At 39.5% G+C, this 27,819-nt stretch overlaps 2 protein-coding genes across 5 annotated transcripts in view; both read left to right on the top strand.

The window, feature by feature from the left end:
• PRKD1 (protein kinase D1) overlaps positions 1 to 27,819 on the top strand; it is a 400,955-nt gene that overhangs the window by 104,049 nt on the left and 269,087 nt on the right. The gene's annotated exons all lie outside the window — the stretch shown is intronic.
• LOC126084369 (uncharacterized) overlaps positions 1 to 27,819 on the top strand; it is a 410,348-nt gene that overhangs the window by 278,546 nt on the left and 103,983 nt on the right. The window lies entirely within an intron of this gene.

Genomic DNA, 27,819 nt, shown 5'->3' with positions numbered 1-27,819 from the left:
TTCAGGCTCTTCAGGTCTCTGCAAAGTCCAGGTTGGAAGCAATGGTGGGTTTATCCTGGCTGTGAGTGTTGTCTGAGAGAGCAAGAAATGGTCTGTTGAGAAACTGGGTGTATAATCTATACTGAGTTGCTACTAAGCCCTCGAGAGGTGGAAGGGAGGGGAGAGAGCAGATTGCCCGTGTTGATATTAATTGCTTACATCTGCTGAATATTTTGAAGGCGCTGGGTTCTGTGGTGTTAAGCATATTTCTTCCATTACCTCATTTAGCACAGTTAAAGTGGTACTAGTTACCCTTTGGGCAGTCTTTGTCCCTGAGGCCCTGCAGACTGGCCACACCCTTTCCTCTAGGACTGCACCAAGCTTAATTGCAGCACTACCAAGCTTGCCATAGGAGGTGCCTCAGTGGGAGTGAGTGGGTTGCAGTACTTCTGGGGTATACCTGTCTCCCTGTGGGTTGGGGCAGTGGACTGCGAAGAGGGGGACTCCTGGCTTGACATCCCTGTCCCCATCTGGGGCACAGAGCATTGTTTTGGCTGTGGTGGGCGAGCCAGTGGGGCAGGCCCCCAGGCACTTGCAAATGTTGCCTGCATTCACCCCACATTCAATAGCAAATGAAAGCACCGTAACAGGTTGAGAGAGAAACTATGGAAGAAAGGAAAAATCTTAACATTTTTGCACCTTTAATGCCACTTTCCCCTGCTTTTGGAACAAGGGGCCCTTCATTTCCGTTTTGCATTGGGCCCTGCAAATTATGTGGCCAGTCCTGATAGGCATAGTGTTATCTTCAGCAATCATTTACTATACACAGTGCCCACTTGTTTGCACTCCATCATCCTATATTTGCTTCAAATCTCAGTGACATAATAAGAAGATATTCAGTGAGACTGTGTGGGGACTAGAACAGCACAAAACCCATAATGATATAAATATGTGGTGGAAAATTACAATAAAACCCTTGCATCTTCCACTTTAATTTTGCCTCAAGGAAATGGCAAGATGCCCAGCTGGCAGTAACCAGTTCCAAATGAGCTGCCAAAACTGCTAGGTGCTTAAATATATAGTCTGTTGCTCTTCCCCATTCTGGTGTCTGACTATAGGTTCTGGGGTCTGATTCAAAGCCAGGGCAGGTGCCTGCCACCTGGAAGCATTTTCTTAAGTGCCTTGCTAATATCAACACAGAAAAACTCATTGAAATGTATTTTTAAATAACATTGAAACTGCTTTACACGTGTATACATGTCTGTTGAAATACAATCATAAATAGGCTTAAAATGTTTTCAATTGGAATTCAAAGGGACATGATTTGTATCTTGGAACAATGAAAGATTCTTTTAAAAAGGAACGTTTAGATAAAATTAAAATATTTGAAAAGTTTGTAAATGTAGCTTGAAGCACTAGCATAACAAAATTAAATGGCTTCACCTCTACAAATAGAGGTGCCTGTTTGCAGTTTGAGTCCACCAGGTGCTCCTCGGAAACTCTATGGGGCAGTTCTATTCCATCCTATAAGGTCGCTATAAGTCGGACTCGATTCGACGGCACTGGGTTCTGGGTTAGTAACTGTTGGAAACCCTGGTGGTGCAGTGGTTAAGAGCTATGGCTGCTAACCAAAAGGCTGGTAGTTTGAATCTACCAGGCTCTCCTTGGAAACCCTGTGGGGGCAGTTCTCCTCTGTCCTGTAGGGTTGCTATGATTTAGAATTGATTCGAGGCCATTGGTTTGGTTTTGGTTGGTAACTGTCAGGTAACAGTGGTAGTGGTGATGAGGTAATGAAGAATAAGTACAGTTTTTATGACATGTTTCAATCTTTGAGGCTAAAGAGCCTCTCTTGATTCATTAAAAAAAAAGAAAACTTTGGTACTTTACATGTCTGATGATTTCAGGATGCTTACAGGCAGTGCCAAGTCTCCAATTAGGGTTTTTCTTTTCCTTAAGCCAGCACAAGAGTTTTCCATGAACATCTCTGTATGTATATAGCATTGGGGATCTGTGAACTTCAGAAGTTTCTGAGGTCAATTTTTGTTTCAATGCTTGTCTGAACAATCTGAACCATTTCCCAGTGGTGATCTAACCAGACAACTACTTTGTTTATAGTTCTGCCTGACCTGAAGATATACCCTGCTTAATGTCCTGGTTGTTTTCTAATTCAGACTACCTAATTCAGACTGGATCCACTCAAAGTATTTCTTCCCCAGCGTCATGAAGTCCAGGCAAAGAGGAATCATTGAAATCTAGGGTCCATCATTACTTTCATATTCTAACCTCCCTCTCCCAAATCTATTGCTAGATTCCCAAATAAAAGCGAGTTTAACTGATTTACTTTAATCATCATGTCTTTTCTGTACTCTGTCACAGAGTTGCTAATTAGAAGCAAAGTGTCCAAACAGTTCTGTAGAAAGAAGAGAGAGACCCAGCAAGGGGCCCAGATCATCTGTAAATCGGGTAATTAGTGAAAGAATTACCATGACTCGGTTGTCTAGGAGTGCTTTTTTAGTGTATGTGGTGGAAATAACCTTTGTGTGCTCCTGTGATTGGTAAGATCTCTGACTTGACTTGCTTTCCTCACCTGGGTGCTCATTTGCCAAGCAGGCTGGTCTTCACATTTGTGTCCTGGTGGATGATAGCTGCATTGCCACAGTATGCTCATCTAAATCTATTTTTTCCCCAAACATCACTTCCATGTTCGAATTTTTCACTTTTCCAGCTTGTTCTCATTCTTAGTCTCACCCTAACTTTTACATTTTCCTCCCTTCTCTCCATTGCGTGTTCTCCTTCCTTGGCAAATTAACCTTGTGGTGACTCACACTTCCCGTCAAACTACAAGGTGCTCTGGTTCCGTAGAGGTCAAAGCCCATGTTCTAGAGCCAGCACGCCAGAGTTGAGTCCTGGCTTCGCCACTCAGCAGCACTGTGACCTTGGGCAAGTTACCTAAACTCTCTGTGTTGCCTTTTCCACATCTTTAAAATGGGCTCCATAATATGGCTTCTACGGGGCCCCAGTGGCACAGAGGTGAGAAGTGTTTGCAAACCTAAAGGTCGGCAATTTGAACCCACTATTCACTTAGCGGGAGAAAGATGTGGCAGTCTGTTTCTGTACAAATTACAGCTTTGGAAACCCTATGGGGCAGTTTTACTCTGTCAGAATCGACTCCATGGCAATGGGTTTGGTTTTGGTTTTTAATACAGTTTTTATCTCATAGAGTTGCCGTGAAGTTTAAGTGAGTTAATCAAACATTCAGAACAATGCCTGGCACATAGGAAGTTAGCATTTGTTAAAACCCAAAACCCATTGCCCTGAAGTTGATTCCAGCCCAGTTCAGTCCCCTACTCATGGTGACCCCATGCACAGTGGAACACAGTGCAGGCAGTGCCGCGCCATCCCCCCACGCACAGTGGAACACAGTGCAGGCAGTGCCGCGCCATCCCCCCGCGCACAGTGGAACACAGTGCAGGCAGTGCCGCGCCATCCCCCCGCGCACAGTGGAACACAGTGCAGGCAGTGCCGCGCCATCCCCCCGCGCACAGTGGAACACAGTGCAGGCAGTGCCGCGCCATCCCCCCGTGCACAGTGGAACACAGTGCAGTCAGTGCTGCGCCATCCCTGTGACTGGTTGCGGATCAGACCGTTGTGATCCGTAGGTTTTCATTGGCTGATTTTTGGGAGTAAATCACCAAGACTTTCTCCCTAGTCCCTCTGTCTGGAAGCTCCTCTGAAACCTGTTCACCATCATAGCAACACTGAAGTCACAACTGGCAGCTGGTGGCTGTGCATGAGATGCGTTGGCCAGGAATCACATGGAAGGTGAGAATTCTACCGCTGAGGCACCAATGTCTCCACTTTTGTTACCTGATTTAGTTTAACTCATTGATGTGACCATTAAGGCTCCTGTTAACATCCCATTTTTTTCTGGAAACATCTGTTAATATCCTAGATAACTAATATTCCTTGGAATACAGTTGGAAAATGCTACTGTTATTCCTACTCTTGAGGTAAGTTTAGTATTTTCACTTTTTTGGTCATTTTCCAAGGAGGGCAATTTGAGGTGGAAGATATAGAAGTAGACATTCTCTCATAGTCAGATCCCTCTGTTGTAGGCATTCCTTAGCCAGGCTGCATGAGTTTTGCTCTTTCTTCAGACCAATTACCGATGATTCCAACACCTCACTGCTGACCACATGGGCATGGACATCACCTGGGAGCTTGTGGAAATGTGCATCTCAGGCCACACCCCAGATAAACTGGATCTAAATCTGCATTTTAACCAGATTCCCCGGTGCTTCTTAAGCACATATAAGTTTGAGAAGCACTATACTAACATTTGTGGGTCTAGAGCACCATAATTATACTCTAGGGAAATAGGAAAAAACTAACCTGAATTTTGTTTTACAACACATAATATTGACTGCTTTTGTAAGTATAGCACTTTAAGCCCTATGAGATTTCCTGGAAAACCTCTGCTGGCATTCTCTTGGGTGTAATTGTTATTGATTAATGTCATGATTAAAAGTGCAGTGTAGGTCTACTGGGAGCTTTAGCTCACTGAATGAAAAAAAAAAAACTCACCTCATTGATCAGAAGCCCTAAGTCAATCATTTTTCCTTTTTTAGAAAACACTTCAGATAAATAGCAATAATCTTAACAGTGAAAGATTTGTCTCAAGGGATAATCTTTCTGACAATGACTTGCATTGATTAAGTTCATTGCTCTTTAACTGTTCACTTCGTTGCTGTGGTAACTTTCTTTTAAAAATTAGGATGCAGGTTCTTAGGTGGGATTATCTGTGGAGAAGGTAGCTCGAAGAACCACATTGGAGCTTTTTGTGCTACTGGCGAATTATTTTCTGAGAATCCAGTGCTCTTGTTTTTTTTCTAAATGCTGCTTTATTGAAACAGGGTTCCAGATAGGAGAGGCGTTGGACATGTTTATGGAGTAGACAGCATACAGAAGAGACAGGCTAGTAGTATGACTCTTGATATCTATGTCAACTAAAATAAAAAAAAGACCAAAAGTGCTGGATTTTTGCCTGGAGAGTTTGCTTTTTGAACATATTACCTTTATAAACTTTGTGCGACAATATTGTTAGACCAGCCCCTTGCCGTTTGCATATGTCTGTCTTCGTGGGTGGCTGGTTGGAACGTTTGGAAAGTCTTCAGCTTATTGTGGTTGTGAAGCGTGAAGACTCAACTCACTTGATTGGATTTTGACATTTGAAATACCAAGTGATGTGTATTAACTCATTCAGGTCCCTCAGATACTATGCATTCTTTATAATTGCAACCATAATTATTAACAAAACAGTAGAATTTACTTGAGTTTCCAAAACAATTACTGCCTCTCCATAAGGGAGGCAGTAGAAAGTATGATAACACCCATCTTCCATACTCTACCTCACAAAAGTGAACTTTCTGAAATGTAATTTAGGTCATGTCTTTCCCTCACTCAAAATCCTCCAGTGTGTCTCCATCCTGTCCTGGACAGAGAATAAATTCATGTAGACATTGGGAGGCACTATCATCTGGTTCTTCTATACCTTTCTACTTTTGCTTCTAACGATTTTCTACCAGGGGTTCTTGCCATGGAGAAATACTTAGCATTTCCCTGAATGATTAATGTTCTGTCATATTTCTAGACTTTTGATGTGCTAGTTCCTTTACCTGGACCAGGCATAACTAGGGTATGGTAGATAGGGTGTGTGCAGCTTGAGGAGAGGCGCTAATGACCAATTTCTGTTGGCCATTGCAGTTTCCATCACCAGCTGTAAGAGATCATTCAGCAATTTGAAACTAATTGCCATAGGCGCTATTTTCCACGGATAGGCTTTTGTCTGGACTACACTATAGTTCCCTTATCTTGCTCCCTTCCCTGCCTGGTGATATAACTGCAAGACTCAGCTCAGTGCCACTGGCTCTGTAGGACCTTCCCTAACCCGACAAGTTGTTCACCTTGTGTACATACTTAAGCTGTGGCACTTATATCAGCCAGGGCTCTCCAGAGAAGCAGAGCTAGTAGAATGGAGAGATAGATGGATGGGTGGGTGGATGAATGTTGGGGGGGGTGGATGGATGGGTGCATGGGTAGGAAGGAAGGAAAAAAGGAAAGAAGGAAGGAAGGAGGTAGATTTCCAGGAATTGGCTTATGTGATTGTAGGGACTGGCAAGTCTAAAATCTGTAAGACAGACTGAAGGCTGGAAACTCCCAGGCTGCAGTCTTGAGGTAGAATTTCTTCTTCCTCAAGGAAACCTTAGTTTTGCACTTAAGGTCTTTCAACTGATTGGATTAGACCCACCCAGATTATCAAAAGATCATCTCTTTTACATATAGTGTACTGATGGTAGATGTTAACCACATATACAAAATACCTTCATAGCAACAACTAGATTAACATTTAATTGCATAACTGGGTAGTATAGCCTAGCCACATTGACACATATCTAACCAGCACACATGTCATACTGTAATCATTTTTGTGCCTGTCTGTTTCTATCTTAGAATTCTGAGCTCTCTGTCATAAACAAACATTACCTTTAAACAATTAAAATATTATAGATTTCTTAAATTGTAAAATTAATAAAAAATGTAATTCCTCTGCTATTTAAATGTATTAATCCTTAAGTACCTGTGAGTCAATTTCTCCATGATTTATAATGAAACACTCCATTGATATCTTGATAATATTTTAATTGAACGGAAATAGAGAATGAAGTATGTTTAATAACAAGTCACACATTATATATAATAGATGTCTCACTAAATGCCTAATTAAATTAATATGCTTATACAGTGTGGCTATAGAAATGAAAGAAAAGGATCTGTGCAAAAATCCCCTTATAGCTAAATAAGTCCTATGTCTGTATCTTCAGCCAGAAAGGTGCCATTATATATAAACCAAGTACAGTAGCTTAATATTTAGTGTCAGCTTTTCTTCCAACTGTGTCACCACTGAAAAGGCACTCTTCTTATTTTAGTCCTTTCTTTATATTACAGTTGTTTGAAGGTACTGCTCAAAACTCTTTCTTTCATGAAAACCTCCAGGATTAATTGGTCTGAGTATTCATTTTTTCCCCTTGTGTATTTGTTTACATTTGCTCTTTTGCTTTCATAACTTTTGAACATCATTTGACATTAATGATTTGAATCTCTTAATATCACTATTTAACATCTGCACCTAAATATACTCTTTAAGGCCACATTCAAATTGTTTGTATCCAACCACTTTCTTTCTTGCCACCCTGTATCAGCTTTTTCCCTTGGCACCTGTATTTGTTAGTGGCACTGTCATGCTCAGAATCTTTGAAAACTAAACTTCTCAGTACACGCCAGAGCTTCTAGGTCCCTTCCTTTTCATATCCAATCAGAATGCTCAGCAAACCCCAAAGAGTGCCCTTTCCTTAGGTCTCACTTTCACAGCCTCTGTTTTGATCACACCAACTATCTGACGTACACTATTGCAATGAACTTTGTAGATCAGGTACTGCCTCCTCACGTTTGTCTACTGTGTTTGTTAGAAGTTACTTATCCTAATGCAGAGATATAGTTTTGCTCAAAAATAAAACAAAACCCCAAAACCAAAAAGCTTGTTGATTTCTCATTGCCCAGTAAATTAAAAACATTTTCCTAATCTGATCACTTAAAAATATTCCAGAATGTTTATCTTTACTATCTCACTCACTCTTCTATCTATGGACCTTGTATACCATCAAAATTGGATTTTTTATTCTAACCCATAGGTACATTGTGTTTTACCTTCTTTGAAATTTAGCCATTTCTTTCCTGCATCTGAAATGGTCTACTCAATTTCTGTCCAGTGAAATACTTCTTATCTCCCATCTTCTTCCTAAAGCCTCTGAGTCCTTTGAGACTTCATACTGGTATGACCCAAAGACAACATGGAGGAGGGTTACAGAGAAGGCAGTCACGCATGCTGAGCTGAGGTGGCCAATATCATGAGGTGCAGATTTCTGATTCTCAAATCTTGAGCCTCTGAAATTCTACTTTTTCAGGTTAGTTGGATTTGCTATAGTTTCTAGAAGTCAAATGCCTATTAGTTAAACTTCACAAAATATACTTTTTTTAGCTGGAATGCTTATGTACTAATTCATGGTGAGTGATGTGCTTTTGTGGAGTATTGCTCTCCACAGCAAGATGCCTGTGAAACAGAGTCAGTAACTAGAAATTTGCTAAATTGGCTCACAAATGAAGCATAAAGAATTGATTGCTCTTGAAGGATATTCCATCTAGGTTATAGGAAAACCTCATTCTCCAATGGGGTCACCTGGTAAGGTTTCTTTTCCCTAGATAATTTGATATAAACACTGATGGGTTCTTTGGGTTCCGGTCTCTTATCGATCACTCCAGTTGACTGAATTACAGTTCTCCTTTACAACATTTTCCATTCAATCATGTCATCCTAAGAATACTGTTTTGCTACTTGTTTTAATTTTAGCAACACCCTATCCTTAGCAGTTAATTTGTGAGATAATTCAGGAATACAAAAACCACATGAGTAAATCTTTGGTCTGCTGAGCTCATTCATCATGTGTTTGCCCTTGACCTTTTATATTTTAATAATGCTCCTTTTGTCTGAAATTCTACTAAAATTCTTAAATTACTTTATACTTTAGATGCATTCACTTCTCTGCTTCTTTCTTAGTGTGTTTGTATTGTGGTTATTTGCACAATATGTTTGTATTGAATAGACAAGATATTATACAAAATAATGTTTAGTGAATTACATTAAACTCTTAAATAAAACAGTGCTTAAAGTGTAAAACATATATAGCATATAGTAGTTTGTATCCCTGGTGGTGTGGCGGTTAAGGTTGTGGCTGCTAACTAAAAAGTTGGCAGTTCAAATCCACCAGCGGCTCCTTGGAAAATCTATGGGGCAGTTCTGCTCTGATCTTTAGAGTTGCTATGAGTCAGAATTGACTCAATGGCAATGGGTTTGGTTTTTTTGGTTTATAGTAGTTTATTTTTCAATAGAGAGTCTGTGGTAGCGGGTAGGAAGCAAGTGTGACGTGACATGGGAAGAAATAGTAAGGGGTTGGATTGTTCTGAAAGCGACTTAAAAAAAAAAACCAGAAGACTGAAACAACCTGACAGTATTTATGTAATACCTGCCCAGGTAAAGATTTATAAAATAACTAAAGGCGTATCTTTCAAGAAAATCCAACAATAACAACAACAAAACAACCCAATTTTTTTTTTTCCCCTCATTTGAAGTCAGCCCATGTCTGTATGTAGAATTTGTAGAGTTCAAAATTAACCTTTGGGTTTTATTAGTTAAGGCAAGTCAAATACTTTCCTGAAATATGGACTTACCAAATACGAAGACATGAAAATGGAAAAACAGTAGTGATTTTAGGAATTTGGCTCACAGGAAATCGGTGTCATTGTAAGGCCTAAAATCATCTTGGTCAATCCATAGAAGTTAAGTTTTTTGTTTGTTGTAAATCAGGGATAATCCTCTAAAAAACCTTAAGGTCTAAACTGTAGAGTTTTAATAAACTGAAATGGACAAAATCTATGAACAAAATTTTAAACAGTGTGACTGCTCTGCTTTACTCCCAGTGTTGCTTCTTGTTGGAATGGTATATCATAGCCAAGTTGATTAGATATAGAAGTTTGGGTCTTTCTGGAAGGTAAACATTTTTGTAATTACATGTTGTTGTTGTTGATAGGTACCATTGAATTCATTCTGACCTAAGAGACCTCATGTGACAGAGTAGACCTTCTCTATAGGGTTTTCTAGGATGTATTTCTTATGGGAGCAGTAGTTAGGTCTTTCTCCTGTGGAAGCACTGGGTGGATTTGAACCATCAGCCTTTCGTTTAGCAGCTGAGCATTTAATCATTGCACCACCAAAGCTAATGTTTCATAGAGTATAGTGCTGCCAAAGAAAGTGATAGGGATTCTAAACATTTTATGTTCATTTGCAAGATTTCTTAATAAACATTTTTAATCCTTGCTACTGCAGACTTTTTGGAGGAGAAAAATGAGTGTTATAGATAATACAACTCAAACTATGGAAGTATGCTTTCCTCAGGAAACCCTGAGAAATTTTGCATGTCAGTTTTGAGCCACTGACATGATTAATAAAATGAATAAAAATAAATAAAAAATCAAAATCCTAGCAAAGTGTTTTGTCATCTTTTTCAAAATACTGATGGAGAAGCACTTTGTCTTCTTTTACCAATATTTATGAAGTCAGTTCATTTAAATATCATGTATTTAAGCGTGTAAAAACAATTACTTGGTTTACTGAGGCTTTTGCCGTTTAATAACTTTTGTCATATTGAAATTTGCCAAGAAATGATCAAATCTACAACGTTGATTCTTGCAAACTGTTCATGTATTTTGAGGTTGATACCAATCCTTTCATTAGTCTATGAACAAATATTTATTGAACACTTTTTATGTACAAATTTCTTTGTGTAAGGGTCCTGAATAAGCAAACTGAGGCTTCTCTTGGCTTAAGCAGCAACCACATCATGGGGATCCCTCCCTTCCCAAGAAAGAAGAGTAAAAGTGAGACCTGCTGTTCATAGCTATTGTAGCAAAATTAATACTCAAGATCGGAAGGGATAGTTTGGCTCATCTACTAGTGAGGTTATAATTAAAAAAGAAAAAGAATCAGTGATATGGAAGATTTTTTTTTTTTTTATTGTCAACATTTCAACCTATAGAATGTTGTACACTGTAAAAAAAAAAAGATTAAGTTGTGTCTTAGGCTGGGTTCTCTAAAGGAGCGAAATCAATGAAACGTATGTATATAAATATATATATTCTATTTCAAAGAAATGACTCATGCAGTTTGGAGGCTGGCAAGTCCCAAATCCAGGGTCATGTGTCAGCTGGAGGCTTCTCCTCACTCATGTGGTTGCAGTGGCTGACGAACCCAAAATTGGTGGGTCAGATGGCAGGCTGCCAGCTCACAGGGTTGCAGGAGCTGGTGAATCCCAAAACCTGCAAGTCAGCGGCAGGCTGATGGCTCCCATCCCAAGAACTGGAGGTCAGATGATGATGAGTTGGATGCACAATCGAATGACAGAGAGAGCAGGTTACACTCTCAGGGAATCTCCCCCATGTGAGATCACAAAATAGAGGATAATTATATAATACTGAGAATCATGGTCTAGCCAAGTTGACACCTAACATTAACTATCACAGTCCACCCCTTGTCACCTTAGCACCTGTACACATCTCCTTAAACCATATATCATTTCTAAATAAAGACATCTATAGTGATACTTGCACTTAACATGATACAACCAACATGCATACAACTGAAAACGCACTAGCCCTGTTTGTGTCTTATAAGTAATGGGGTAAGGAACAAAGAAACTAAATATGTATATATACACACATGTATAATAAAAAAGGGAAGAAATACTTATAACAATTATAGTCTAGTTTCTGCAACTGGTCATGTGATCATCACTGGTATTTAGAACTCATTCCACCACCCATTCTGTATTCCCTTTGCCCTCAGCAAGCACTTCAGCTGGTCACGGTTCTTTTTCTGGTGGCATGACCTAAACTTTCATTTCTGAAGGGTCTGAGCCATTAGTCATGTCGGAAATGGGTTACTATAGTTTTCCATTGATTTAATCACAGGGTATGGTAGTACTAAGAGGCACTCAAAGAGATTGAAGGGATCTCCTGTATTTCAGACATACTCTTCTTTACACGATTATGTAATATCAATCTGATTTCCCCTTCTTAATCAGGATGAATCACACCAGCCAATACAGTTAACTCCCTGCTTTACCTGTTGATCCAGAGGCATGAAGACCAAAGTAACTGGGTAGCATTCTTAACTTCTAGTTCATTGGAATCCATGTCGTTTCTCTAGGTGGGAGTATTACTCACTTTAGAACTATAAGACCTCTAGACTTGCACAGCATAGAGTCGCTGAGATGGGAAGCAAAAATTTTGCAAGTGGGTCACTAGGAGTAATAGTGAGTAGTGCCATTCCCATTTCCACCCCTTGATTCCGGGACTCGTGAATCCTAGTGTCATGGATTGAGTTGTGTCACTCAAAAATGTGCATCAACTTGGTTAGGCCATGATTCCCAAAAGTCGTTGTTCAACATTTTGTAATCTAACATGATTTTCCTATGTGTTGTAAATCCTACTTTCTAGCTGTGGTTAATGAGGCAAGGCTAGGTTATGTTAAAGAGGTTTAGGGTGTGATGCAACACTCTTACTCAGGTCACAGCTCTGATCAGATATAAGGGGAGTTTCCCTGGGGTGTGGCCTACATCACATTTTATACTACAAGGCATCAAAATAGAAGCTAGCAGAGAGAGAGGGACCTCCTACCACCAAGAACGAAGGACCTGGAGGGGAGCGCATCCTTTGAACCCAGGGTCCCTGCACTGAGAAGCTTCTAGACTGGGAGAAGATTGATGACATGGATCTCCCCCCAGAGCCACAGACAGAGAAAGCCTTCCCCTAGAGCTAGCACCCTGAATTTGAACTTTCAGCCTCCTAGACTGTGAGAGACTAAATTTCCGTTTGTTAAAGCCATCCACTTATGGTATTTCTGTTACAGCAGCACTAGATAACTAAGGGAGAAACAGCACCATATAACAGATGCTGGCTTAGGGCATATAAAGCCTCCTGGAAAACATTTCCCCAACACTGCAAAGTATTGCCAACTAGCTGGTGCCATAACTTGTGTCTTTAGAAGGCCAATTCATTGTTCTATCAAGCCTGCTTTAGGATGTTGGGGCACATGGATGTTATTGTTAGGTGCCGTTGAGTTGGTTCCAGCTCAGCACCCTATGCACAACAGAACTAAACACTGCCCAGTTCTGTGCCATCCTCACAATTGTTGCTGTGCCTGAGCCCATTGTTGCAGCTGCTGTGTCAATCCATCTTATTGAGGGTCTTCCTCTTTTTCACTGACCCTCTGCTTTACCAAGCCTGATGTCCTTCTCCAGGGACTGATCCCTCCTGATAACATGTCCAAAGTATGTGAGACATAGTCTTGCCATTCTTGCTTCTGAGGAGTATTCTTGTTGTGCTTCTTCGAACACAGATTTGTTCCTTATGGCAGTCCATGGTATGCTGGATATTCTTCACCAACACCACAGTTCATAGGCGTCGTTTCTTTTTTGGTCTTCCTTATTTGTTGTCCAGCTTTCACATGCATATGAGGCGATTGAAAACACCATGGCTTTGGTCAGGCACACCTTAGTCCTCAAGGTGACATCTTTGCTTTTCAACACTTTAAAGAGGACTTTTGCAGCTGATTTGCCCAACTCAATAAGTCTTTTGATTTCTTGACTGCTGCTTCCGTGGTGTTGATTGTGAATCCAAGTAAAATGAAATCCTTGATAACTTCAGTCTTTTCTCCATTTGTCATGATGTTGCTTATTGGTGCAGGATTTTTGTTTTATGTTGAGGTGTAATCCACACTGAAGGCTGTGATCTTTGGTCTTCATCAGTAAGTGCTTCGAGTCCTCTTCACTTTCAGCAGCAAGGTTCTGTCATCTGCATATTGCAGGTTGTTAATGAGTCTTCCTCCAGTCCTCATGCCCCATTCTTCTTCATATAATCCAGCTTCTCAGATTATTTGCTTAGCATACATACAGCTTGAATAAGTATGGTGAAAAGATCAATCCTGACACAAACCTTTCCTGGCTTTAAACCATGCGGCATCCCCTTGTTCTGTTTGAACAACTGCCTCTTGATCCATGTACAGATTCCTCACGAGCACAATTAAGTGTTCCAGAATTCCCGTTCTCTGCATCATTATCCATAATTTGTTATGATCCACACAGTTGAATGCCTTCATATAGTCAATAAAACACAGGTAAATATCTTTCTGGTATTCTCTGCTTTTAGCCAGGATCCACCTGACATCAACAGTGATATCCCTGGTTCTATGTCCTCTTCTAAATCTGGCTTGAATTTCTGGCAGTTCCCTGTCAATATACTGCTGCAGCCACTTTTGAATGATCTTCCACAAAATTTTGCTTGCATGTGATATTAATGATACTGTCTGATAATTTCCACATTCAGTTGGATCACATTTCTTGGGAATAGGCATACATATGAGTCTCTTCCAGTCGGTTGGCCAGGTAGCTGTCTTCCAAATTTCATGGCACAGACTAGTGAGCATTTCCAGTGTTGTACACATTTGTTGAAATACCTCAATTGGTATGCTGCCAATTCCTGGAGTCTTGTTTTTTGTCAGTGCCTTCAGTGCAGCTTGGACCTCTTCCTTCAGTACCAAAGGTTCTGATCATATGTTACCTCCTGAAATGGTTGGACATTGACCAATTCTTTTTAGTATAGTGACTCTGTGTATTTCTCCCATCTTCTTTTGATTCATCCTGTGTCATTTAGTATTTTCCCCGTAGAATCCTTCGATATTGCAACTCAAGGCTCAGATTTTTTTCTTCAGTTTTTTCAGCTGGAGAAATGCTGAGCATGTTCTTCCCTTTTGGTTTTCTACCTCCAGGTCTTTGTGTGTGTCATTATAATACTTTACTTTGTCTTCTGAAGCTGCCCTTTGAAATCTTCTGTTCACCTGTTTTACTTCATCAGTCTCTCCTTTTGCTTTAGCTACTCAGTGTTCAAGAGTAAGTTTCAGAGTCTCTTCTGACATCCATTTAGGTCTTTTCTTTCTCTCCTGTCCTTTTATTGACCCCTTGCTTTCTTCACGTATCATGTCCTTTATGTCATTGCACAACTCGTCTGGTCTTCTTTGGTCATTAGAGTTTAATGCATCAAATCTGTTCTTGAGATGGTCTCTAAATTCAGGTGGGATATGTTGAAGGTAGTACTTTGGCTCTCGTGTACTTGTAATTTTATTCAGTTTCAGCGTGAACTTGCGTATGAGCGGTTGATGGACCATTTCATAGTCGGCCCCTGGCCTTGTTCTGACTGTGATACTGGGCTTTTCCATCATCTCTTTCCACAGATGTAGTTGATTTGATTCATATGTATTCCATCTGGTGAGCTCCACGTGTAGTCACCATTTATGTTTATGAGAAAAAGTATTTGGAATGAAGGAGTCATTGGTCTTGCAAAATTCAAAATTCAATTATGTGATCTCCGGCATTGTTTCTCCAAGGCCATATTTCCAACTACTGATCCTACTTCTTTGTTTTCAACTTTCGCATTCTAATCATCAATAATTATCGGTGCATCTTGATTGCATATTTGATCAATTTCAGACTGTAGAAATTGGTAAAAATCTTCAGTTTTTTCATCTTTGACCTTAGTGGTTGGTACATAAATTTGAGTAGTAGTCATATTAACTGGTCTTCCTTGTAGGCGTGTGGGTATTCTCCTATCACTGACAGCATGTACTTCATAGATCTAGAGATGTTCTTTTTGAAGATGAATGCAATGCCATAGTTCTTCAAGTTGTCATTCCCAGCATAGCAGACCATATGATTGTCTGATTCAAAATGACCAGAACCAGTCCATTTCAGCTCATTAATACCTAGGATATTGATGTTTCCATTTTATTTTTGACGATTTCCAGTTTTCCTAGATTTGTACTTCGTACGTTCCAGGTTCTGATTATTAATGGATGTTTGCAGCTGTTTCTTCTCATTTGGAGTCGTGCCACATCAGCAGATGGAGGTCCCGAAAGCTTAACTCTATCCACATCATTAAGGTCGACTCTACTTTGAGGAGGCAGCTCTTCCCCAGTCATATATTGAGTCCCTCCCAACCTGAGGGGCTCCTCTTCTGGCACTATACCAGACAGTGTCCCACTGCTGCTCATAAGGTTTTCACTGGCCAATTCTTTTCCTAGTCTGTCTTAGCCTAGAAGTTGAGCTGAAACCTGTCAGCCATGGGTGACCCTGCTGGTATTTGAATACCGGTGGCATAGTTTCCAGCATCACAGCAACACGTAAGCTCCCACAGTACCACAAACTGACAGACATGTATTGTTGTTGGGTACATGGTAGGACCAGGGAATTCCATTAGGATGGGCCCATTGCTGCACTTCATTTGCTGTGAAGTGAGCCCTTTAATCTGAGGCAAGGCTGGGTGGGATACCATGATGGCGTATAAGGCGTCCTGTATGTATGGTAGTTTTGGCAGAAGCATTGTGTACAGGGAAGGCAAATCTGTATCCAAAGTAAGTGCCTATCCCAGTAGGAGCAAAACCCTACCCGTTCCATTTTGGAAGTGGTTCAATGCAATCAACCTGCCACCATGTTGCTGGCAGCTTGTCCTGAGGAATGGTGACATACTGAGGACATAGTGTTGGTCTCTACTACTGGCAGATTTGGCACTCAGCAGTGACTGTAGCCAAGTTGGCCCTTGGTGAGTCGAAGTCCATGTTGCTGAGCCCATGTATAACCTCTTTTCCTGCCATCATGACTGCTTTGTTCATGAGCCTATTGGGCAGTGACAGAAGTGGCTGGGGAAAGAGCATTACTGGTTTCCACAGAAGGTGTCATTCTATTCATTGATTGTTGAAATCCTCCTCTGCCAGGGTCAACCTTTGGTGAGCATTCACATGAGACACAAATATCTTCACTTATGTGGCCCATTCAAAGAGGTCTGTCCACATACCTCTTTCCCATACATCATCGTCACCAATTTTCCAATCATATTCCTTTCAAGTCCTTGTCCATCCAGGCAAATCATTGGCCGCAGCCCATGAATCAATATATAGTTGCACACCTGGCTATTTCTCCTTAGAAGCAAAGTGAAGAACCAAGTGCACTGCTTGAAGTTATGATCATTGGGAGGATTTTCCTTCACCTCTGTCCTTTGGAAAGGTCCCAGAAAGGGCTGCAGTGCTGCCACTGTCCACTTTCCATATCGCACAGAACCATCTGTAAACCCAGCGTGAGTTTTCTTTTTGTCAGTCAACTGATCATAAGGAACTCCCCATGAGGCCGTAAGTGCAGACTGGGAAAGGGAAGATAGTGTGACAGGAGCAGAGACCACCCACATTTGGGCCACTTCATCGTGTAACTTACTTGTGCCTTCAGGTCTTGCTCAGGTCTGATCTGGTATGTAACACTCCTGTTTAATGATGGAGTCCCGCTATGCACGTCTGACTTTATGATTCTGTGCTTTAAACAACACCCAGTTCATGATGGGCAGCTCAGGCTGTATGGTTACTTGGTGGTCCATGTTAAGCATTAAGTCTCTACTAAGGCCTAGTAACGAGCTACAAGCTGTTTCTCAAAAGGAGAGCAGTTATCTGCAGAGGATGGCAGAGCTTTGCTCCAAAATCCTGAGGGTCTGCACTGTGATTCACCAGTAGGGACCTGCTGCAGAGTCCAAACAGCATCTCTATCTTCCACTGATAGTTCAAGTGCCATTTAATCAGAATCATATGGCCCAAGTTGAGAGCAGCTTGCATGGCAATCTCAACCTATTGCCGAGCCTTCTCTTTTTCTGGGCCCCATTCAAAACTAGCAGATGTCAAGTCACTTGATAAACAGGCCAGAGCGGCACACCCAAATAAAGGATATGTTGCCTTCAAAATCTAGAGGTCCACCAGGCATTGTGCCTGCTTTTTATTTGCGAAAAGGGCCAGATGAAACAATGTATCCTTCACTTTAGAAGGAGTATCTTGACACACTCCACACCACTGGACCCTAGAAATTTCACTGAGGTAGAAAGCACCTGGATTATTGTTGAGGTAATTTCCCATCCTGTAGCATGCAAACGTCTTACTAGTAAGTCTAGAGTCATTGATAAGTTTTCCTTACTAGATTGAATCAGTGTAATATCATCAATATAATGGACCATTGTGATGTCTTGTGGAAGAGAAAGGTGACGAAGTTCCCTTTGGATTAAATTATGACATAGGGCTGGGGAGTTGATATACCCCTGAGCTAGGACACTGAAGGTATATTACTGGCCTTATCAGCTGAAGGTGAACTGCTTCTGTTGGTCCTTTGAAACAGGTATGGAGAAAAAGGCATTAGCCAGATCAGTAGCTGCATACTAGTTACCAGGATAGGTGTTAATTTGCTCAAACAATGAAACCACACCTGGAGTGGCAGCTGCAGTTGGATTTACCACCTTAAGTATACTGTTATCCACTGTCATTCTCCAAGATCCGTTGGTTTTTTGCACAGGCCAAATAAGCAAGTTGAATGGGGATGTGGTGTGAGAATCACTACCCCTGAATCCCTCAAGTCCTTGATGGTGGCAGTAATCTCTGCAGTACCTCCGGGAATGTGGTATTGCTTTTGGTTTACTATTTTCCCAGTCAGAGGGAGTTCTAGTGGCTTTCATTTGGCTTTTCCTACCATAATAGCCTTTACTCCATTTTTCAGGGATGCAATGTGGGGGTTTTGCAAGTTGCTGAGTATATCTGTTCCAATTATACATTCTGGAACTGGGGAAATCTCTACAGGATGGATTCAGGAACTCTCTGGACTCATTATTAGACGGACCTGAGCTAAGACTCCATTAATAGCCTGACCCCCATATGCCTGTACTCTGATTGGTAGGCCACAGTGTTGTTTTCAGTCTTCTGGAATTAATGTCTTTTCAGAATCAGTGTCCAGTAATCCCTGAAAAGCCTGATTCTTTCCTTTTCCCCAGTGAACAGTCACTCTCATAAAAGGCTGCAGATCCCTTTGGGGAAGGCTGGGAAAAAGATTAACAGTGTAAATTTTTGATAGTGTAGTGGAGTCCTTCCTCAAGTATAACCAGCCCCTGCTTTGTTCAAGTTGTTGTGGGTTGGTAAACTGGCTCAAGTCTAGGAATTAATTGAGGGACCGTGACTCTGTATTCTAGCAATTCAAGTTAGACTGCTGTTCACTTTACCTGGAATTCTTCCACTTGTACAGATCAAGTAAATATTTAGCAGATTTCCTATCTATTTCACTCCTAGGGAATACCATGACTGAGTGGTCAACACTGTAAGTCCATATGAGTCAAAATGTTCTGATTACTGCTTTGTCTCCGTTGTCCATTACAGTAACCATGCCCACCTTGTCTTTGGTGATTAAATGCCACCACTTGGCCCCTCCCACCCTGGGATCCACTCAGCCCACTATAATTATGAGTCTTAATTCAGTTAGGGCATTTCCAACTATCAAATCTGACTTATATGAAACAGCAATCATAGCAGTCTTCAAGGATGCTGGGGGCTCCCATCAAAAATTTGTCCCTCACCATTTTGGTAAAATATGTGTCCTCTTGGCACTCTATGGGTGAGTCTGTGGGGTCATTCTGATAAATCCACTATAACGTGTCAATTTCCCTAAGCCTTTGGATACCTTTTTCTACAGTATACAAGGCAGGTCTGGCATTTCAGCTTGGTTTAGTGTAGTCTTCCAGTTCATCCACGCTTCAGTCAACCAACCAAATAAACTATTAGATGTTTTCCTAAACTCCCAAGCTGAAACATAGAATGAAGAATCTGTGCTTATTGAGCCTATAGCAATAAACTCATACTGATCCAACTTTGTGTTCTTTGCACCATTATCACACACCCTTAATAGCCATTCCCAGACATATTCCCCAGGTTTCTGTTTGTATGCATTAGAAAAATCAAGCAGTTCTTTTAGAGTGTGGCATACCTCTTTCTGGATTACAGCTTGTACTTCACCTCTTGGGGATTGCTGGGAATTAAGTCTAATTATAAGTCTAAAAGCAAAAATAGGTGGTAGGTTGGGTCCTGAGACATTTAGGAATGTCTTGTAAGACATCTGACTCAGGTGATGCCCTGGCAAGGTCCCAGGCATTGCCCCAAGCAATAAAACCAAACAAAAAAACCAAACCCAGTGCTGTCAAGTTGTAGCTGTTAATATCATCAGATGGGAGTGGAAGTGATAATGGTTTTACTGGGAGGGTGGCTTAGCAGACAAAAATGGAATAATCTGTTCAGCTGAGAGTAAGATGCCTGGTTCTGTTGGTAGGAGTGAGTCAACAGAATTTAGGGACTCAGCTTCCCCAGCTTCCTAATTATCTGCCCATATGCTCATATCCCAGATTTCAGGATCTCATTTCTTCCCAATCAATGCCCTCAATTTAACTTCAGACACCATTCTAGGTTGGGAATTCAGGTAGCATTGTTATTTAGCCACTCTCATGATTTTTTTTTTTTTTTTTTTTTTTACGATAAGACTCTGGGTTTGGTTTTTGGCAGTATCAGCTCTGTTACTACAAGAAATAGGCTTCCTCTCAGGGTACAATTGGCAACTTTCAGGTCTTTTATACAGCATTTGAACTGTGACTCTCATGTCCCGAGCTCATCCATTTCTTTCACCACTTTGTCTAATGAAAGTAGGACTAACCATCTTCGTTATACTTCTCATTCTGAAAAAATTGTAGAAAAGTGCCAAATATGTAATTACCCATAACCTTGTCCCTCACAAATATTTGATTCAGTGGTGGGGATATTTTGTGTATTTGTATTGCCACCTCATGCCATGGATTAGCAGTGCCGACTTTACTACTGGAGGCAGTCATCAGTGCCTTTAAGACTAGCCAGACTTCAGAACCAATTCAGAAAAGTCATCCTTATGATTTTGTTCTTCTAGAATCATTCTCAGTACCAAATATCTTTGCCTGGGTTCTCTAGAGAAGCAAAACCAGTGAAGCATATACACGGTCACACAAGATTTACTTTAAGAAAATTGCCCATGCAGTTGTCGAGGCTTTCAAGTCCCAAATCTGTAAGTCAGGCATCAGGCTGGAGGCTTCTCCTGACTCATGTGGTTGCAGGAGCTGGTAAAGCCCAGAATCTGCACGTCAGGTGGCAGGCTGCTGTCTTCTGTCCTAAGAACTGGTGGTCAGGTGATGACGAGTCAGATGCAGGATTGAGAGAAAAAGAGCTTTGCCAGAACATCCATATACATTGGATGCAGGCCACACCCCTAAAGAAACTCCCCTTACATCAGATCACAATACAGAGGATAACTACACATTACTCAGAATCGTGGCCTACCCCAGTCGACACATAACGTTAACTATCACAGGTTCTTATTTCTCTATTTTGAGAAAATATTGCATACCATTTTTTCTCAGCCATTTCATAAATTAGAGTGGGAGAAAATATAGCAAGTATAATTTAGTGGATGGGTCACTACTAGAGGACTTTCATTATGAATATTTATAATCTGAAGTAGATATGAGAAGCGTGTTAGAGAAAGTAGCAGGGGCAATAATCGTATTCTTGTGACACTGCCTTGACTCTGAATTACATCGGGTAGTCTAAAAACCTTAGCCTATTGCTTCTTAAAATTATGTATATGTCGATCCCTAATGTTCTGGGCTTGAATTTGAAAGCCTCACTCATCAAGATTTTTAGACACATTATATTTGCTTTTGCAAATTAGGAGCTCCAACCACAGATGCAAGTATACATTGCCATGTGTGGAATTAATGCTTCAGACAGCTTATGAATATGTATGTGTATTTTGGTGGCGCTTCTGCTACATAAGTCTGAAAAGCAGTGGGAAGTGGGTGGAACTGCGTGGAACTGCATATTGCTGTCAGAAAAGTGCAATTTTCAAAGAAAAAAATTATAGGGACGAATTTTCATTTCAGACATGTGGCTTCAAAGACTAAATTTTCCAAAAGAGGAAAGCTGATATTTGTCTATTTTAATTGTTAAAATTTCTGTTGACATTTTCACAACAGCTTGGAAATGTTCTGAGGACAATCCTTTGTATTTAAATGTACATACATCTGCATGATGGTTTCTGGAATGCCTCAAGACTTTAGTGTTTTAAGTTACAGTTGTGCTTGATTGAATGCCTCTATCACTGGTAAAACTGAGTGAGTTCAGCTTAAATTTTAGAGGGAGGTTTTGTGTCTGTGTCTATCCCAAGCACTAGGACTTCTGTATTTATCACTGGTTCCCTCAACATCATGTTTGTCTTGGCAAAGAAATGCTAAGTAAATGGTAGCGCAGTTTAGTCACTTAAGCTTTATTGTCACCGCACCTGGGTCATGGTACCTGGGCAGGTTTAGAAGAGAAACAGGAAAACTAAGGTGAATGTTTGTTCCTTCAGTGGCTCGTGTCTCTGCAGCAGTGAAAGTGCCTGGAGACTCCCTGGGCCCAGGAAAATGCAGGGCCTTCATCAACTGATTGTGGCTCCCATGGATACTCTTAATTAATTATCCACGTGGTCATTACAGGACACCCTGGCTGGTACACACGGTTAAGTGCTCAACTATTAACTGAAAGATTGGTGGTTCAAATCCACCCAGAGGTGCCTTGGAGAAGGGCCTGGCGATCTACTTCTGAAAGGTTACAGCCATTGAAAACTCTGTGGACAGTGGTTCTACTCTGACGAACATGGGATTGTCATGAGTGGCAATCAACTCAATGGCAACTTTTTTTTATGGTCAGTGCAAAGTGGCCCTTTGTATAGAAGTTTGGAGGTGTTCCAGGAAACCTTGTCACTTAGTGACAAGTTGGTGTGTTGGTGTGACTAGACGAGGATCAGATCATATTTACATATTTCAAATTCTCTAACAGTACAATTCTGATATTTCAGACATTTAAACCATTTCTTCCAGAATAATTTGAAATATCAAATTGAGCCAGTGATGATAATGTCATCCCTACAAGTTTATTATATTAGATTAAATTTATTTATATTCGATTATTTAAATAGTGATCACCAAAAGAGATTTCAGTCCATCACGTCTACACAGTTTGTTTTCAAACCCCAGTGACATCCTCCTTAAAAAGCATCTCATACAGCTATGCCTTTTCACCTTCTCCTGGAATAGTGTCTCTTGGGGGGCGGGGTGGTAGGAATTTTGCAATACCCTAGTGTTCAGGAAAGGGAAAAAGCACTTGACCATTGTATTTGATATGTAGTTAGAATTCCTGTAAATTTGACTTACTTTGAAAATAGGGTTGACCTGATTGAGGGTCAAAAGGTTTTTAGATGAAAATATTTTCCCCCAGGTATCCTGGGCCATCATTTCTTAATGGCCTTCCCCCTTAAAGCTTTTAAATTAGATTAAGGGAATATGTTGTCTAGTAACTGTATAAAGAATTAAATGTTAAAAAATTGTCAGATGTCTTAAACAAACAAAAAATAGCTCTTGTCCCTTGACCCCTTTTGCCCCTATAGCTTCTGTGTCATTTCTTGTTTCCCTTTATAATGAAGCTCAAGAGTTGTCTATATTAGTTGTCTCTAGTTCTTCTTTAATTATGTCTTAAACTTACTTTAATCAGACCTTTGTCCCCACCACTTCAGCAGAACTCTGGTCAGGATAAGTAGTGACCTCTGAGTTGCTATATCCACTGGTCAGTGTTTGATCTTCATAGTATTGACCTACTGTGGAGTCTTAGAGACATTGAATGGCTCCAGATGCCTGTGACTCACTTGCTCCTCCTCTTCTACCAGATATCCAAATGTTGGAGTACCTCAAGGCTGAGTTCTTAGTCCTCCTCTCTTCTTCATTTGCACTCATCACTGGGGAGCTCGTTCAGTTTAATGACATTAAATATCATTTATAGGCTTGTAACTAACAGATTAGTTAAATATAAATACCATTTATAGGCTTGTAACTAACAAATTTGCTAACCAAAGGGTCTGCAGTTCAAATCCACCAGGTGCTCCTTGGAAACTCTATGGGGCAGTTCTACTCTGTCCTATAGGTCGATATGAGTCAGAATTGACTCGACGGCACTGGGTGGTTTTTTTTTAACTAACAAATATATATCCCTAGCCTAGAATGCTCTCCCATACATTTAGTTTTCTATTTTAGAAGTTATAGAAATTTCTGGTTACACATCCGAAAATTTTAATAGAAAAATTTTTGCTTCTTACACCAAAAAGGAAAAAAAAAAGTCTGTAAGGTGATAAATACGTGAAGAAAACAATTCATAACCTTTTGATATTGTTATAATTAAACATTCATTCTAATTTCCATATTCAGGAGTTGGGGAATTTAACGTAAGGCGGACAAACTAGAATCACTCAATTCAGGAAAACACATCCTGCACATTTAAATGACTTTTATGCATACTTGTTGATTGCTATTTCACATTTAAAGTTATTTACCTAACAAACTAATTCATGCTAACATAACATACCGTGTAATCCCATTGGAAGATATCATTTAGCAAGAGAAATCGTTTGCTTGTTTAGAAGAGTGTTACAAATATACATATCACTGTTATTTATGTATCAATAGATGAAAGAAGAGTATAGCATTTGTAATTAAGGAAGAAACACATACTGATATGACCAGCTGAAATGTTTAAAATGATCTTAGTAAATTATGTTTGTTTTGCCTCCCTTCCTTTGCAAATTTTTTTCCTTTTGCCTACCCACAGATAAACAGCTAACTAGACTGTGTTAAGCAAGTTGACTTTTGAAACTAAAATATGCATTCCACAGCATACTTCTGGTATTTTTGGGCTTGGAAAAGCCTAAGTTTTTCATGATAATGAGCATGGTAGAACATCTTGTGTTCTGTAAGTGACTTAAACTATTGTTACAATGCCAAATTATCGTATTAATCATCATTTTTTAGTTGATCAGCAATTTCAGACCGATTTGTTTCAGTCTTAGAGTTACCAAATTTTTTACTCATTCTTTAAGTTACACAAGCTCTTACTCATGCTGAAGAAAAGACAAAGTTGAATTAGAGCATCCAGGAATATTTATTACAATATAAAGAAAAAAAAATTATGAAAATTAGGCGAGAATATAATGGGAACATGAATTATTTAATGCATGTTGTTGTGAAAGCAAGGTAGCAATACAGAGGAAGATAAACTTTCCCTGTATCTCATTTGATTCAATAACATGATGACATGTTTATTATATAAACTAGATTAAATGTATATATATAAGTAAATATAAATTGTATTAAATATATAAAAATAGAATAAGGAAACATAAAAGTGATGAAGGAAAATGGTTTAGGGGTGACATTTTCTGACTTTCTATAGCTATATTTAGAATATCAACCAATTTTAAAGAAAATTGATCTGATGGACTATTGATACATTTGTGACTAAAAATTGATACTGATTTTGCTTTGGGAACTAGTGAAAAATGGATGAGTAATATTTAGCTTCCATTGGGCAGATATTCAAAGACTAATTTTCATACAAATGAAAACACAAATATCAAAGCCGAAAGCAAAAATATTCAGCTTAGTAATATTACATAAACTTAAAACAAGTATGCATATGATTGTTGTACTAAATTTTTATGAAACTAAAAATCATAAATCCCATTTGTGATGAGTATGTAGGGACATATATGAACTCAAACATTGCTGGTAGTATAAATTTGAAGAACCTTTATGAAACGGTCTCAATATATTGGGAGGGTCACAATAATGATCATACCTTTGGTTCTACCATTTGGCTTCTGTTTTTGAGACTTTGCCCAAGAAAATAACCCCAAAATAAAAGACAGTGAGTGATGGACACGTGTGCGTGCATGCACACACACGGAGTGAGCATTCTCCCTATACAGATATGTATTTGGTAATACCAGAAGTCAGATAGAAACCCGCTATCTAATTTTTTGTATTTCCATTATGAAAGTACAGTATAGGTTGAACAACTATATTAGAAATAAATCAGTAAATCATTTTACAACATGTATTTGAACAGTGATTATAAATATCTAAAAGCTTATATGTAGAAGGGGATGAAAGGGATAGGCAAAAAATAAACTAGTAATTTATGGTTAAGCTCTCAGCTGGTAATTGAAACGTATTTGGTTCAAACCCACCGGTTCCCATAAAGATTGCAGCCTAGGAAACCTTATCAGGCAATTCCACTCTGTCATGTAGGGTCCTATGAGTGAATGGCCTTAACAGCACACAACAACATGTAGTGAAAGGGGAACTTTGTATTTCTATGTATCTTTGTTTACTTCTTCCCTTAATTTCCGATTATAATTGCTCCATATTTCATATTTTAAAATGGAATATAATAAAATTATATACTAAAGTATACTCTAAAAAACAAACAAAAAACCTATGGTTGTCGAGTCAATTCCGACACATAGTGACCCTATAGGACAGAGTAGAACTGCTCTGTAGGGTTTCCAAGGAGTGGCTGGTGGATTCAAACTGCCAGCCTTTTAGTTAGCAGCCAGACACTTAACCACTGTGCAACCAGGGCCACAAAGTATACTTTATATTAAAATTTATATTATAAATCGTGGCCCTTGTTTCATTTGAGTACAGTTAAAACTTAAAAGTAATCTAAAAGAACATTGTGAAATTCTGAGTCCCCTTTTATAAAATGCTGTAAGTGGCATTTGAGTCTAAAATTTCTGTTAAGATTTCTGCATATTATGGCAACAAAACAAACGTAATCACCCTGCACAGCATAAATTTGCAAACTGCTAATAAGCTTGATTTAAAATGGCCATGGTAAAAATTTGCTTGTATTGTAAGGAACATTTGGACCTCAGTCAATTCAGAACACAGCCCATGAATTGCTGTGTTCAGAAGAGGTCCTTTCTTAGCTTCCATGTTTTATTGTGTATCCTTAGTTCTACCATCAATGGAAAATACACCTAGACATCGAATAAAAATATACTTCAGAAAAAAATGTGATCCAGTTCTGCGGCTCCATTCCTGTGGGCAGACAGCAGCTGCAGATGATTTAAAATCCACAGTTTCAATAGAGTTGCATAGAAGAATTCTGGAGACCAGCTTTGTTTTTCAAAGCTGAAGGAATTAAAAAAAAGAAAAAGTCCAAACTTCGGCCTGTTCCTTCCTATTTGAATCAGAAATACCCACTATTCATGAACGTGACTGTTTCGAACATTGCTCCTGTTTAGTTGTGCAGACCGAATTGTGTTTTTACTTCCCATCTTCTGAAAGAACACACACTAAAGAGATAGCTGTGATGGTCTTTACAGAACATGGCCTTTAAGGTACACAAGTGTCTTAGAGCAGACCAATCCTCAATAGTAGCTTTTGTTTTCTTTAAAGAAGAATATATCTCAAATTTACGTGAAGCGAAAAGAAAAAGTGACCAGGTGACGTGTTTCTTTGATTATTAGTTTGGATGATTTTGAAATAATTTGCTGCCTTTACTTTTCCTGTGGGCATTTTTTCCTGCCAACATTTTAAAGATGACTACCTATATGAATATAGAATTGAATGTCTTTATAAGTGCAATTCCATTCTCTCTTCTTCAGAAACACCTACCATTTAAATAAAATTACAGTGCTCCTGCAAGCAACAAATAGTCTTTTGTTACCCTTGTATATTTATACACATTTTGCTTTTATTTTAACCAGAAGAATTTTCTCCAGTTTTGGCAGCACTAATGATCTGCAGATTGCCATGTTATTTTATTTTTTCATGATGGAAGTGTGAAACCTTTAAAAAAAAAAAATCTGATTCGTAACTGTCTCTATATTGCCGTTACATTCCTTTGTATGTTTTTAAATGTGCTTTATTTTGTGATCAGATCGCTTGTGAACCAGAGAACGTTAGGGATATGTTTGGCATTTTAAAGCAATGGCCTCAAATTGGCAGCATTTTAACATTGACCATTTTACTGAAGCCTAGCTAAGTGAATTTGAATTGTTTTTCCTATCTAGTTGCCGTCAGATTATTGCTTTCTCTCAAGTATTGCTGTGTCCAGGTATTTGAGAATTGATATTAAGTTTCCAAATTGTTGATAAACCTTTCCTTTTTGCCTGAGTACTTCAACAGTATTGCATTCTGATGCTTGTCACATTTTAGTGATTTCCCTGGCTTCTGTTGTCACTGAGATGGCAGAATTATTTCCCTCACTTTTTGGTTCATAATAGTCACCAAATTTCAGCATCCTCATCCTAGTTGAAAATTTGGCAAGCTCAAATAATGTCAAGTGTCATCCTTGAAAGCATTAACTATTAAATAAAGTTC

This window comes from Elephas maximus, chromosome 10 (assembly GCF_024166365.1).
Source record: "Elephas maximus indicus isolate mEleMax1 chromosome 10, mEleMax1 primary haplotype, whole genome shotgun sequence".
In the NCBI taxonomy this organism is placed as follows: Eukaryota; Metazoa; Chordata; class Mammalia; order Proboscidea; family Elephantidae; genus Elephas; species Elephas maximus.
Note: the sequence above shows the minus strand (reverse complement) of the source record. Positions and strands in the feature narration are given on the sequence as shown.